This window comes from Canis aureus, chromosome 11 (genome assembly GCF_053574225.1).
Source record: "Canis aureus isolate CA01 chromosome 11, VMU_Caureus_v.1.0, whole genome shotgun sequence".
NCBI lineage: Eukaryota > Metazoa > Chordata > Mammalia > Carnivora > Canidae > Canis > Canis aureus.
In genome coordinates this window covers 47,667,753-47,681,676 of record NC_135621.1, presented here as the reverse complement: position 1 = coordinate 47,681,676, position 13,924 = coordinate 47,667,753, and positions in this window count along the sequence as shown.

Sequence of the window (13,924 nt, the reverse complement as noted above, 5' to 3'; positions counted from 1 at the left end):
GAGAAATTGGAACACTCATACATTGCTGACGGGGATGTCAAATAGTGTAACTGCTTTGGAAAGACAGTTTAGTAGTTCCTTAAAAAGTTAAACATATTTACCATTTGACTCAGCAATTCCACCTCAAGGTAATACCCTACAGAATTAGAAACATATGTTTAACAAAACTTTTATATGAATATATTATGTATACAAGCAGCATTATTCGTAATAGCCAAAAAGTGGAAACAACCAAAATGTCCAAGCATTGATGAATGAATAGATGTAGTATATACATACAATGGAATATTATGCAACCATAAGAAGGAATGAAGCACTAATATGTGTTACAACATCTATTAACCTTGTAAACATTATTCTATGTGAAAGAAGAATGATACAGAAGGCTTTATATTGTATGATTCTATTTACATGATATAGCAAATGTAGGCAGATCCATAGAAACAGAAAGTGGATTAGTTAGTTGCTCAGGACTGGGGTTAGGAAGTGATAGCTAATGAGTATGTTTTTTTTTTTTTTTTGGCAGGGGGCAAGTGGTGATGAAATGTTCTGGAATTATAAATGCTTTTTGAAATTGGAGTATAGTTCACATGAAATATTGATGCTAGTTTCAGGTGTACAGCATAGTGATTTGACAATTATATACACTATGAAATGCTAACTATGATAAGTGTGGTTATCATCTGTTACCATACAAACTTACCATATAATTGGTTATATTCCCTATGACTTATTTATTGAAATTTTCTGGAATTTTATACGATGACTATTCTACCACATTGTGAATATACTAAAAACCACTGAATTGTACATTTTAAGATGGTTAAAATTGTGAATTTTATTTTATGTGAATTTTACCTAAAAAATGATGCAGAAGAGTGTTTATTTTTTTTAAGATTTTATTTATTTACTCATGAGAGACACACAGAGAGAGGCAGAGATATGGGCAGAGGGAGAAGCAGGCTCCTTGTGATGTAGGGCTTAATCTTGGAACCCCAGGATCATACCCTGAGCTGAAGGCAGATGCTCAACCACTGAGCCACCCAGGCATCCCCAGAAGTGTCTGTTGAACATAGCTGCACTAGCAACCTGGTTTCTCTTTTCCTCTTTGACCATTGGAGGACTCGTTGGCCATCTGTTGTAACAATGTCAGCTCTATAGCATTTAAGACTCTGGAAATGTGTCATATCTGCCAACTATAGTACAGATAATTGAGAGGAACAAAATGACTTTTTTAGTTTCAGGGGTACAATATAGTGATTCAATAATTCTGTACATTACTTAGTGCTCATCACAATTAAGTATCCTCTTAATCCCCTTCACCTATTTTACACATCACTCCAACCACCTCTGCTCTGGTAACCATTAGTGTGTTCTCTAAAAGACTGTTTATGTCTCTTTTTTCCTTTGCTTTGTTTCTTAAATTCCACAAGGGTGAAATATGGTATTTGTTTTTCTTTGATTTATTTTGCTTAGTGTTATACTCTCTAGCTCCACCCATGTTGTTGCAAGTGGCAAGATTTCCTTCTTTTTTATAGCTGAGTAATATTCCATTGTACATATACACCACATCTTCTTTATCCTTTCATCTATCAATGGACACTTGGGTTACTTCCATATTTTGGCTATTGTAAGTAATGTTGCAATAAACATAGGAGCACAACTATCTTTTCAAATTAGTGTTTTCATATTCTTTGGGTAAATACCCAGTGGAGTTACATATAGTAATTCTATTTTTTAATTTCTAAAGGAGTATCCACACTGTTTTCCAGAGTGGCTGCAGCAGTTCACATTCCCACCAACGGTGTATGAAATTTCCTTTTTCCTCACATCCTTGCCAACACTTGTCGTTTCTTTTGTTTTTTTTATTTTAGCCATTCTGACAGGTGTAAGGTGATGTCTCATTGTGGTTTTGATTTGAATTTCTTTGATGATTAGTGATGTTGAGAATCTTTTCATGTGTCTATTTTCCATCTGTATGTCTTCTGCCCATTTTTTTAGTTGGATCATGTGGTTTTGGGGTGTTGAGTTGTATACATTTTATATTTTAGATACTAATTGTTTATCAGATATGTCATTTTCAAATATCTTTTCCCATTCTGTAGGTTGCCTTTTAGTTCTTTTTTTTTTTTTTTGCCTTTTAGTTTTGGTGGTTGTTTCCTTTGCTGTGCAGAAACTTTTTATTTTAATTTGGTCCCAATAGTTTATTTTTAATTTTATTTTCCTTGCCTCAGGAGATATATCTAGAAAAATGTTGCCATGAGTGATGTCAGATAAATTACTGCCTGTGCTTTCTTCTAGGATTTTTATAATTTCAGGTCTCATATTTGTGTCTTTAATCCATTTTGAGTTTACTTTGTTACAGTGCAAGGAAGTGGTCCAGTTTCATTCTTTTGCATGCACCTGTCCATTTTTCACAACACTATTTGTTGTCTCATTGCATATTCTTGCCTCCTCTGTTGAAGACTAATTGACCATATACTCATGGGTTTGTTTCTAGGCTTTCTATCCTGATCTATTGATTTATATATCTACTTTTGTGCCAGTACCATACTGTTTTTATTACTATAGCTTTGTAGAATAAGTTGAAATCTGGAATTGTGATACTTCCAGCTTTTTAAAAATTATTATTATTATTCCTATCGACTACAGTAAATCTTTAAAATGTGTCTGGGCCTTTAGCAGGCCAGATTGAATTACTGTATGGTGAAGTAGTGGCCCCAATAATTTGTTCCTTTAGGAGTTTTTAATTGTTTTCCTTAATTTGAGTATGTCCTATTAAAATATTTTCTAAATGGGACCTCTAAGGCACTTAGCCTTATCAGTTCTATGATCAGTTCTTAGGAACTGTGGTACTCATGTCCCAGGGTATTTTTCTGTTTCAAGATTGTTTTGGCTATTTGGGGTGTTTTGGTGTTACACACAAATTTTAGGAGTATTTGTTCTTGTTCTATGAAGAATGTTTTTGGTATATTGATAGGGATTTTATAAATCTGTAGATTGCCTTGGGTAGTATGGACATTTTAGTAATATTTGTCCTCCCAATCCATGAACATGGAATATCTTTCTATTTGTTTGTATTGTCTTCAATGTCTTTCATCGGTATTTTATAGTTTCAAACTACAAATCTTTCACCTTCTTGGTTAAATTTATTCCTAGGCATTTTATTATTTTGGGTGCAATTGTAAATGAGATTGTTTTCTTAATTTTTCTTTCTGCTACTTCATTATTAATATTTAGAAATGTAACAGATTTATGTACACTGATATTGTATCCTGTGACCTTACTAAATTCATTTATTGGTTCTTGTAGTTTTTTGGTGTAGTATTTAAGGTTTTCTACATATAGTATTGTGTCATCTGCAAATAGTGAAAGTTTTAATACTTTCTTACCAATTTGGATGCCTTTTGTTCCTTTTTTTTTTAATCTGACTGCGGTGGCAGGACTTCCAGTACTGTGTTGAGTAAAAGTGGTGAGAGAGAACATCTTTGTCTTGTTCCTGATCTTAGGAAAAAACCTATCAATTTTTCACCATTGAGAATGATGTTAGCTGTGAGTTTTTCATAGCTGGCCTTTATTAAGTTGAGGTATATTCCCTCTAAACCTACTTTGTTGAGGGTTTTTATAATGAATGGACGTTGTAATTTTTCCTGCATCTGTTGAGATGATCATATGGTTTTTTACCCTTTCTCTTGTTAATGTAGTATATATCATGTTGATTGATTTGTGGATATTGACCCACCCTTCCATTTTGGGAATAAATCCCACTTGATTGTGTTGAATGATTTTTAAATGTATTTTTGGATTCAGTTTGCCAATATTTCATTGAGGATTTTTGCATGTATGTTCATCAGAGATATTGGCTTGTAGTTATTTATTTTTTGTTTCTTTTTTAAGTGTCTTTGTCTAGTTTTGGTATCAGGGTAATGCTTTACTCATAATGATTTTGAAAGCTTTCCTTTTCTATTTTTGGGAATAGTTTGAGGAGAGTAGGTATTAACTCTTCTCTAAATATTTGGTAGAATTCACCTGTGAAGTTGTCTGGTCCTGGATTTTTGTTTGTCAGGAGTTTTTAATTTATTGATTCAATTTCAGTGCTGGTGGTTGATCTGTTCAAATTTCCTACTTCTTCCTGATTCGGTTTTGGGAGGTTATATGTATCTAGGAATTTATCCGTTTTTTTCTAGGTTGTCCAATTTGTTGGCATATACTTTTTCATAATGTCTTATAATCAATTATATTTCTGTGGTGTGGTTATTTTCTGTTTTCATTTCTGATTTTGTTTGAGTCCTCCTTTTTTTTTTTTTTTTGATGAGTCTGGCTGAAGACTTATAAATTTTGTTGATCTTTTCAAAGAACCAGCTCCTAGTTTCCTTGATTTGTTATATTTTTTAAGTTTCTATATTATTTATTTCTGCTCTTTATTATTTCCTTCCTCCTGTTGGTTTTAGATTTTCCTTATTCTTTTTTTCTAGCTCCTTTAGGTTAAAGTCAGGTTATTTGAGATTTTTCTTGCTTCTTGAGGTAGGCCCATATTGCTATAATCTTCCCTCTTAGGGCAGCCCCGGTGGCTCAGTGGTTTGGTGCTGCCTGCAGCCCGGGGTGTGATCCTGGAGATCCGGGATCCAGTCCCACGTCCGGCTCCCTGCATGGAGCCTGCTTCTCCCTCTGCCTGTGTCTCTGCTTCTCTCTCTCTCTGTCTCAATAAATAAATAAAATCTTTAAAAAAAATCTTCCCTCTTAGAACAGCTTTTGTTGCATCCCCAAAGATTTTGGACTGTTGTGTTTTCATTTATCTCCATGTATTTTTTTTTACTTCCTCTTCAATTTCTTGGGTGACCCATTCATTATTTAATTGCATGTTATTTAATCTCCATGTATTTGTGCTCTTTCTAAAATTTTCCTTGTCGTTGGTTTCTAGATTCATAGCATTGTGGTTGGAAGAGATGCATGGTATGGCCTTGATCTTTTTGTCTTTGTTGAGACTTGTTTTATGACATAATACGTGATCTATTCTGGAGAATGTTCTATGTGCACTTTTTATTTTAATTTTTTATTGACGTATAGTTAACAGTGTTGTATTAGTTTCATATGTAAAATATAATAACAACAATTTTGCATTACTCAGTGCTCACCACAATAGGTGTACTCCCAATCCCCTTCACCTATTTCACCCATTCCCCCACTCACCTCCTGTCTGGCAATTACCAGTTTTTTTTATTTATTTATTTTTTTTTTTTTATTTATTTGTGATAGTCACAGAGAGAGAGAGAGAATGAGGCAGAGACACAGGCAGAGGGAGAAGCAGGCTCCATGCACCGGGAGCCCGATGTGGGACTCGATCCCGGGTCTCCAGGATCGCGCCCCGGGCCAAAGGCAGGCGCCAAACCGCTGCGCCACCCAGGGATCCCCGCAATTACCAGTTTTTTCTTTGTATTCAAGAGTTTAGTTTTTCACTTGTCTCCTTTTTTTCCTTCATTCATTTGTTTCTGAAATTCCGCATGAGTGAAGTCATATGGTATTGGTCTTTATCTGACTTATTTCACTTAGCATTAAACCTTCTAGATCCATCCATGTTGTTGCAAATGGCAAGATCTCATTCTTTATGAGGACTTAACTTTTTAAAAAAAATTTAAAAAGTCATGACATTTTCTTCTTCTTTTCCTAATTTCTTGTTGTTCTGATTTTCCTCAAATTAGGAGGAAAGAGGAAAAGAACTAAGAAAACATGACTGTGACCATAAAAAGTCAGTTGTGTATTTCCACCCAGCCAAAGGGCTGGTCTAGTGAACTGCCTGGGTAGTGTCTAAGCAGCAGAAATGCCAGGATCTTTTTTTAACCTATGATTATGTTAGACTGACCCCTGCTGGCTGCCGTGTCTGGCACAGAGACATTCTATAGGTTCTTAAAGCCAGTTCTCTCAGCCCTGTCATTTCTATAAAGTAGGTCAGTGGGATTTCATCATGAGGATATTTTCAATATCCAGTATGTTTTCTCCAGAGTTCATGCTTATTCTAAAATGATTTTTTATTCCAATTTTATAAAATGTACAGATTTGTGTCACTTTAAGTTCAAATTTTTATTTTCTATGAATTGCTTTATATAACATTTCTCCTGAAAATAGAATCACAGATTCCCATCCCTGTTTGACCCAGGAGACCAGGAGAATACATTGATTGTGATCTCATTTGTTCTTGTTATGTTGACTGATATGTCTCTGATGGTTTAGTTTGGGAGTACATTTGTAGAGGAAGTATTGCTTATGGTGACTGTACATTTTCTGTTAGAAGCAGAAAGCTAGAAGAGCATGAGCAGTAGCCTGCCTTTAGGGAGATGAGGAATGGGGGGATGGAGTTAGGGTAGAGATGGGGAGGTGCTTTTCTCAAAGGGACAGTTATGGGGCAAAGAGAAGGGGATAATGAAAGACAATAGGTCTTTCTCAGCAGCAACAAGCCATGCTGCCCTGGGGTTCTGGGTGGGCAATGCATGTCATGGACTCAGGTCTGCAGATGTTTCTAGTAACAGCAGTAAAGCCATGCCTGTAAGCACAAGTTCAGAAGTGAGAGGGTGACAGAGTAAAGCAATTAAGTCACTGAAGGATACTGGATGTGTTAAATTTGCAATCCCACCCTGGCTAACTGGAAAAGAAGGTGGGAATTTGTGGGCATACCAGACCTGATGCAGCCTCTTCTCTCTAGAAAAAATAAATAAATAAAATAAAAATTTAAAAAAGGGTATGGGCCAGGAGGATCCCTTAGGCTATGATAGATACCATATCCAAACCCAGTTCCTTTAAGAAACTTGCCCTGCATTTGCTGTCACAAGGTGTTCTGACAGACAGGGAATGAAGCAATGGCCATCTAATGTTTACTGTGGATCCAGGTGCATGGTGAAGGGTGGGCAAGTGCAGGGGCAGGGCTGAGTGAGGTAGCAAGGAGCTCAGGGTGTCTCAGGTCCATTCTCCCTGCCAATATGAATTAAATCCCCTAGGAAAGTTTGTATTTCAAAGGCTTAGCACTTGACATGCCCTTGGAATAATTTATCACAGTGACCAATAGGAATGGGAAGTGCTGGGATGCCTGGGTAGCTTAGCGGTTGAGGATCTGCCTTTGGCTCAGGGCATGATCCTGGAACTGGGGATCAAGTCCCACATCGGGCTCCCTGCGGGGAGCCTGCTTCTCCCTCTGTATCTCTGTCTCTCTCATGAATAAAGAAATAAAATCTTAAAAAAGAATAGGAAGTGCTGTATTTATTTTGAAAAATGTTCTTGAGATATAATTAGCATAAAACATTAATTTCAGGTATACATGATTTGATGTTTTTATATATTACAAATGATCACAATAAATCTAATTAACATCCATCACCATATAGTTAAAAAATTTTTTTTGCCTTGTAATGGGAACTTTTAAGATTTGTGCTCTCAGTCACTTTCAGATATATAATAGTGTATTATTTACTATAGTTACCATGTTGTACATCACATCCCATGACTTCCTTTACCCATTTCACCTCCACCCCCAACCACCAATTGATTCTCTGTATCTATGAGTTTGATTTTTTGTTTTATTTAAAATTTGGAATTATTTTTCTTCAGGTATAATTAACATACAGTATTATATTAGTTTCAGGCACAAAAATAATGATTTAACAATTCTATATATTTCTCAATGCTCATAGATAAGTGTACTCTTAATTTCCTTTGTATCACTCATCCTGTTACCATCCTCTCGTCTGGCAACCACCAGTGTTTTCTCTGTATTTAAGAGTCTGTTTTCCTGTTTATCTCTTTTTCCTTTGTTTATTTCTTAAATTCCACATCTGAGTGAAATCATGTAGAATTTGTGTTTCTCTGACTGATATTTCTGGTAGCATTATAACCCTCTAAGTTCATCCATCCATCCATCCCTTCTTTTCATGGGTGAGTAATATTCCATTATGGATGTATACTACATCTTCTTTATCCATTTATCTATTGATAGACACTAGGGTTGTTTCCATATCTTGGGTATCATAAATAATGCTGTAATAAACATAGGAGTGCATATAGTTTTTTGAATTAATGTTTTTGCTTTCTTTGGGTAAATATCTAGTAGTGAAATTACTGGATTCATTTGGTAATTCTATTTTTAATTTTTTGAGAAACTCTTATACTGTTTCCCACAGTAGCTGTACCAATTTATAATCCCACCAACAATGCATGAGAGCTTCCTTTTCTCCACATCCTTGGTAACAGTTATGATTTCTTTTGTTTTTTATTTTACCCATTCTGACAGGTATAAAGTGATTTCATATCTATTGTGGTTTTAATTTGTATTTCCTTGATATTTAGTGATGTTGAGCATCTTTTCATGTGTCTGTTGGCCATGCATAATGTCATCTTTAGAAAAATGTCTGTTCTTGTCTTCCTATTTTAAAATTCAATTATTTGTGTATTTTTGGTGTTGAATCATGTCTTTATATATTTTGGTTACTAACTTCTTGTCACTATGTCATTTGCAAATATCTTCTTGCATTCTATAGGTTGTCTTTTAGTTTTGTTGTTTGATTCCTTTGCTGTGAAAATGCTTTTTATTTTGGTGTAGTCCCAATAGTTTAATTTTGCTTTCATTTCCCTTGTCTTGAGGAGACATATCTAGAAAAATGTTTCTATGGCTGATGTCAAAATATCACTGCCTATATTTTCCTCTAGGAATTTTATGGTCTTATGTATTGCATTTATGTCTAATTTATTTTGAATTTGTTTTTGTGAATGACATAAGAAAGTGGTCCAATTTCATTTCTTTATATATAGTTGTCCAGTTTTCCTGACACCATTTGTTGAAGACTGTCTTTTTCCCCCTTGTATATTATTGCCTCCTCTGTCATAGATTAATTAGCCTTATAAGTGTGTTTGTTTCTGGACTCTCAGTCTATACCACTGATCTATGTGTCTATTTTTGTGCCAGTACCACACTATTTTAATTACTATAGCTTTGTAGTATGTGTTGAAATCTGGGATTGTGATACATCCAGCTTTGTTGTTCTTTCTCAAGATTGCTTTGGCTAGTCAGGGTCTTTTATGGTTTCATCAAATTTTAGGATTGTTTGTCTTGCTCAGTGAAAACTACTGGTATTCTGATAGGGATTGCACTAGATTTGTAGTTTGCTTTGGGTAGTATGGACATTTATACAATATTCACCTAATCCATGAACATGGTATATCTTTCCATTTGTTTGTATCATTTTTTATTTCTTTCATCAATGTTTTATAGTTTTTGGAGTACAGGTCTTTCACCTCTTTGGTTAAATTTATTCGTAGGCATTTTATTGTTTTTTTTTTTTTTTTTTTTTTTTGTGCAGTTGTAAATGAGATGGCTTTCTTAATTCCTTTCTGCTACTTCATTATCAGTGTATTGAAATGCAAGGGATTTCTGCATGTTAATTTTGTATCCTGCAAACTTACTGAATTCATTTATCAGTTGTAGTAGTTTTTGGTTGGAGTCTTCCAAGTTTTCTCTATATAGTATCCTGTCATCTGCAAATAGTGTAAGTTTTATTTTCTTACCAGTTTGGACGCCTTTTATTCCTTTTCTTGTCTGATTGCTGTGGCTAGGACTCCCAGTATTATGTTGAATTAAAGTGGTAAGAGTGGACATTCTTGTCTTATTCTTGATCTCAGGGGAAAGCTCAATTTTTCCCATTGAGTTTGATGTTAGCTGAAGGTTTTTCATATCTGGCCTTTATTGAGGTGTGTTCCTTTAGCCCTACTTTATTGAAAGTTTTTATAATGAATGGATGTTGTACCTTGACCTTGTCAAGTGCTCTTTCTGCAGCTAGCAAGATGATCATATGGTTTTTATCCTTTCTCTTGTAAATGTGATGTATCACATTGGTTTATTTGTGAATATGGAACCATCCTTCCATCCCTGGAATAAATCCCACTTAATTGTAGTGAATGATTTTTTTAAATGTATTGTTGAGTATGGTTTGCTAATATTTTGTTGAGGATCTTTGTATCTATACTCATCAGATATTGACCTGTAGTTCTCTTTTTGTGGTGTATCTTTATTTGGTTTTGGTATCAGGGTCATACTGGTATTGTAGAATGAATTTGAAAGCTTCCTTTTCTATTTTTTGGAATAGTTTTAGAAGAATAGGTATTAACTCTTTTAAAAATATTTGGTAGAATTCACCTGTGAAGCAATCAGGTCCAGGACTTTTATTCTTTTGGAATTTCTTAGCTTACTCATTCAAATTTATTGCTAGTAATCAATCTGTTTAAATTTTCTGTTTCTTCTTGATTTAGTTTTGGAAGATTATTTATCCATTTTTTCTAGGTTGTCCAATTTGTTAGCATACACTTTTTCATAATATTGTCTTATAATCATTTGTATTTTTTGTGGTATCAGTTGTTATTTCTCCTTTTGTGATTTTGAGTTCTCCCTCCTCCCCTCCCCACCATGAATCTAGCTACAGTTTTATCAATTTTGTTGATTTTTTCAAAGAACCATCTTCTTGCTTCATTGATCTGTTCTATTGTTTTATTAACTCTCTCTCTCTCTCATTTATTTCTGCTCTAGTATTTATTATTTTCTTCCCTCTACTGGCTTTGGGCTTTGCCCTACTTTTTTCTAGCTCTCTTAGGTGTCCTGTTAGTTTTTTTGAGAGTTTCTTTGCTTCTTGAGGTAGGGCCATATTGTTATAATCTTCCAGAAAAGCTTTTGCTGCATTCCAAAGATTTTGAAACATGGTGTTTTCATTTTGTCTCCGTGTATTTTTTTGAATTTCCTCTTTGATTTCTTGGTTGACTCATTCACTGTTTAATGACATGTTATTTAGCTTCCATGTATTTGTGTTCTTTCCAGGTATTTTCTTGTGATTGATTTCTAATTTTATACCACTGGTGGATGGAAAAGGTGCATGATATTATTTTGGTCTTTATGAATTTATTGAGACTTGTTTTGTGTCCTAATATGCTCTATTCTGAGAATGTACCATGTACACGTGAAAAGAATGTATATTCTGCTGTTTTTGGATGGAATGTTCTGAATATATCTGTCAGGTCCATCTGGTCCAATGTACCATTCCAAGCCACTGTTTCCTTGTTGACTTTCTGTCTGGATGATCCATCCATTGATGTAAGTGAGGTGTTAAAGTCTTCTATTATTGTATAATTGTGAATTTCTTCCTTTATTTCTGTTAATAGCTGCTTTATGTATTTGGGTGCCCTTATATTGGGCGTATAAAAATTTATATCTTCTTGTTAGATTATTCTCTTTATTGTTATGTAGTATTTTTCTTTGTCGCTTGTTACAGTTTTTGTTTTAGAGTCTATTTTTTCTAATAATTATTGCTACTTCAGCTTTCTTTTCACATCCATTTGCATGGTAATTGTTTTTCCATCTTTTCACTTTCAATCTGCATGTGTCTTTTGGTCTGAAATGAGTCTCTTGTAGGCAGCATATAGATGGGTCTTGGTTTTTTTATTCACTTGTCACCCTATGTCTTTTGATTGGAGCATTTAGGCCTTTATATTCAAAGTAGTTGTTGATAGTTACATATTGACATTTTGTTACTTGTTTTACAATTGTTTTTGTAGTTCTTTGTTATTTTCTCCTTGTTCTTTCTTCCTTGTGGTTTGATGGTTTTCTTTAGAGTTATGCTTGCATGGCTTTTTATTTATTTTTTGTGTATCAAAGATTTTTAATTTGTGGTTACATTTAGGCTCATATATATCATCTTATGCATATAGCAGTCTATGTGAAGTTGATGGTTGCTTAAGTTTGAATTTGTTCTAAAAGCACTAATTTTTATGCCGCCACCACACATATTTTTTGTATGTAACATCATACTCTTATTTTGTGAATCCCTTGGCTGATTTTTATAGATATAACTGATTTTACTGCTTTTGTAAGTAATAATCTACTTTAGTAGATTAATTAAGTAATCTACTTTTATTATATTTGTATTTACCTATGAAAATTTTTCCTTTCATTATTTTTTTTTTACTCCTGATTATAGCCTTTTCTTTCCACTCCAAAAATTCCTTTTACCATTTATTGTAAGGCTGGTTTAGTAGTGATGAACTCCTTTAACTTTGTTTATGCCTTTAACTTTGTAAACTCCAAAATTTGTCTGGGAAACTTTCTCTCATATTCTTTTTTAAAAAAATATTTTATTTATTTATTTGTCAGAGAAAGAGGGAGAGAGCACACACACAAGCAGGGGGAATGGCAGGGTGGGAGAGAGAGAAGTAGGCTCCCTGCTGAGCAGATAGCCTGACATGGAGCTCGAGCCCAGGACTCTGGTATCATTACCTGCACCGAAGGCAGACACCCAGGCACTCTTTCTCTTTTACTTTGAATGATGGCCTTGCTGGTAGTTTATTCTTTGGTTGCAGGTTTTCTCCTTTCAGTACTTTGGATATATCATGTCACTCCCCTCTGGCTTGCAAAGTTTATGCTGATTGCTTTATGGGGTTTCCCTTGTATGTAGCTGTTTTCTCTTATTGCTTTAAAAACTCTCTATCACTACTTTTACTTTTTTTTTCTTTTCAAAAATTTTATTTCAATTCTAGTTAGTTGAGATGCCTGGGTGACTCAGTGGTTGAACATCTGCCTTTGGCTCAGGGCATGATACCAGGGTCTGGGGATCAAGCCCCACATTAGGCTCCCTGTGAGGAGCATGCTTATCCCTCTGCCTATGTCTCTGCCTCTATCTCTTTGTCTGTCATGCATAAATAAAATCTTTTTTTAAAAATTCCAGTTAGTTAACATACAGTGCAATATTGGTTTTGGGAATAGAATTCAATGATTCATCACTTATAACACCCAGTGCTCATCATAACAAGTGCCCTCCATAATATCCATCACTCATCTAGCCCATCCCCTCTACCTCCCTCCATCAGCCCTCAGTTTGTTCCCTTCATTTTAATTATTATGTATATTGGTGTGGACCTCCTTGGGTAGATTTTGTTGGGGGCTCTCTGTGCCTCCTGGATCTGGATGTCTGTTTCTTTCCCAGGATTAGGAAAATTTTCAGCTATTATTTCTTCAAACAAGGTTCTGTCCCCCTTTTCTCTCTCTTCTCCTGGGATTCCTATAATGATAGTGTTATTATGCTTGATGATGTCATTGAGTTCCCTGAATCTAATCTCATTTTTTCTTCTTTTTTCTTTTTGTTGTTTGGCTTGGTGCTTTCCATTATTCTGTCTTCCTACTCACTGGTCCCCTCTTCTAATGTTATTGATTCTGTTCTAGGGCATTATAAATTTCAGTTGAGTTCTCCATCTCTTATTGGTTCTTTTTAATATTTTCTATCTCTTGGTTGAATGTTTCACTGAGATCGTCCACTCTTCTCAAGTCCAGTACATATTTTTATGACCATTATTTTGAATTCTTTATTAAGTATATTGCTTATCTTTGTTTCATTTAGCTTTCTTGCTCTAGTTTTGTCTTGTTCTTTTATTCAGGACATATTTTTCTGTTTCCTCATTTTGTCTGACTCTCTGTGTTTGTTTCTATGTATTAGGAAAGTCTGTTACATCTCCTGATCTTGAAAATAATGGCCTTAAGAATAAGAAGTCCTGTGGTGTCTTGCAGTGCAATGTCCTCTGTTCACCAGAACCAGGTGCTTCAGCAGTGTTCCCTATTTAGGTTGTATGCACCCTACTATTGTGACTAATCTGTGTTTACCTTTAGTCCAGTTGGTTGCAATGGCCCACTTAGCCTGTTGTGGGCATGGTTTGGTTCTTATGCTCTTAAGGGGACAATCTGGATCTGCTGTGGGCTTGTAGTTGGGCAGGTTCAGCAGTCAGACCAGATGCCTGCCCTCACCCTGTCACCTGTGGCAGTAGTTACACTGGACTGCAAAGTACTCACCCCTCCTTGTCACCTGAGAGGATTTTCTGGTGGGTGGGGCCTGCAGTTAAACCAGATGCCTTC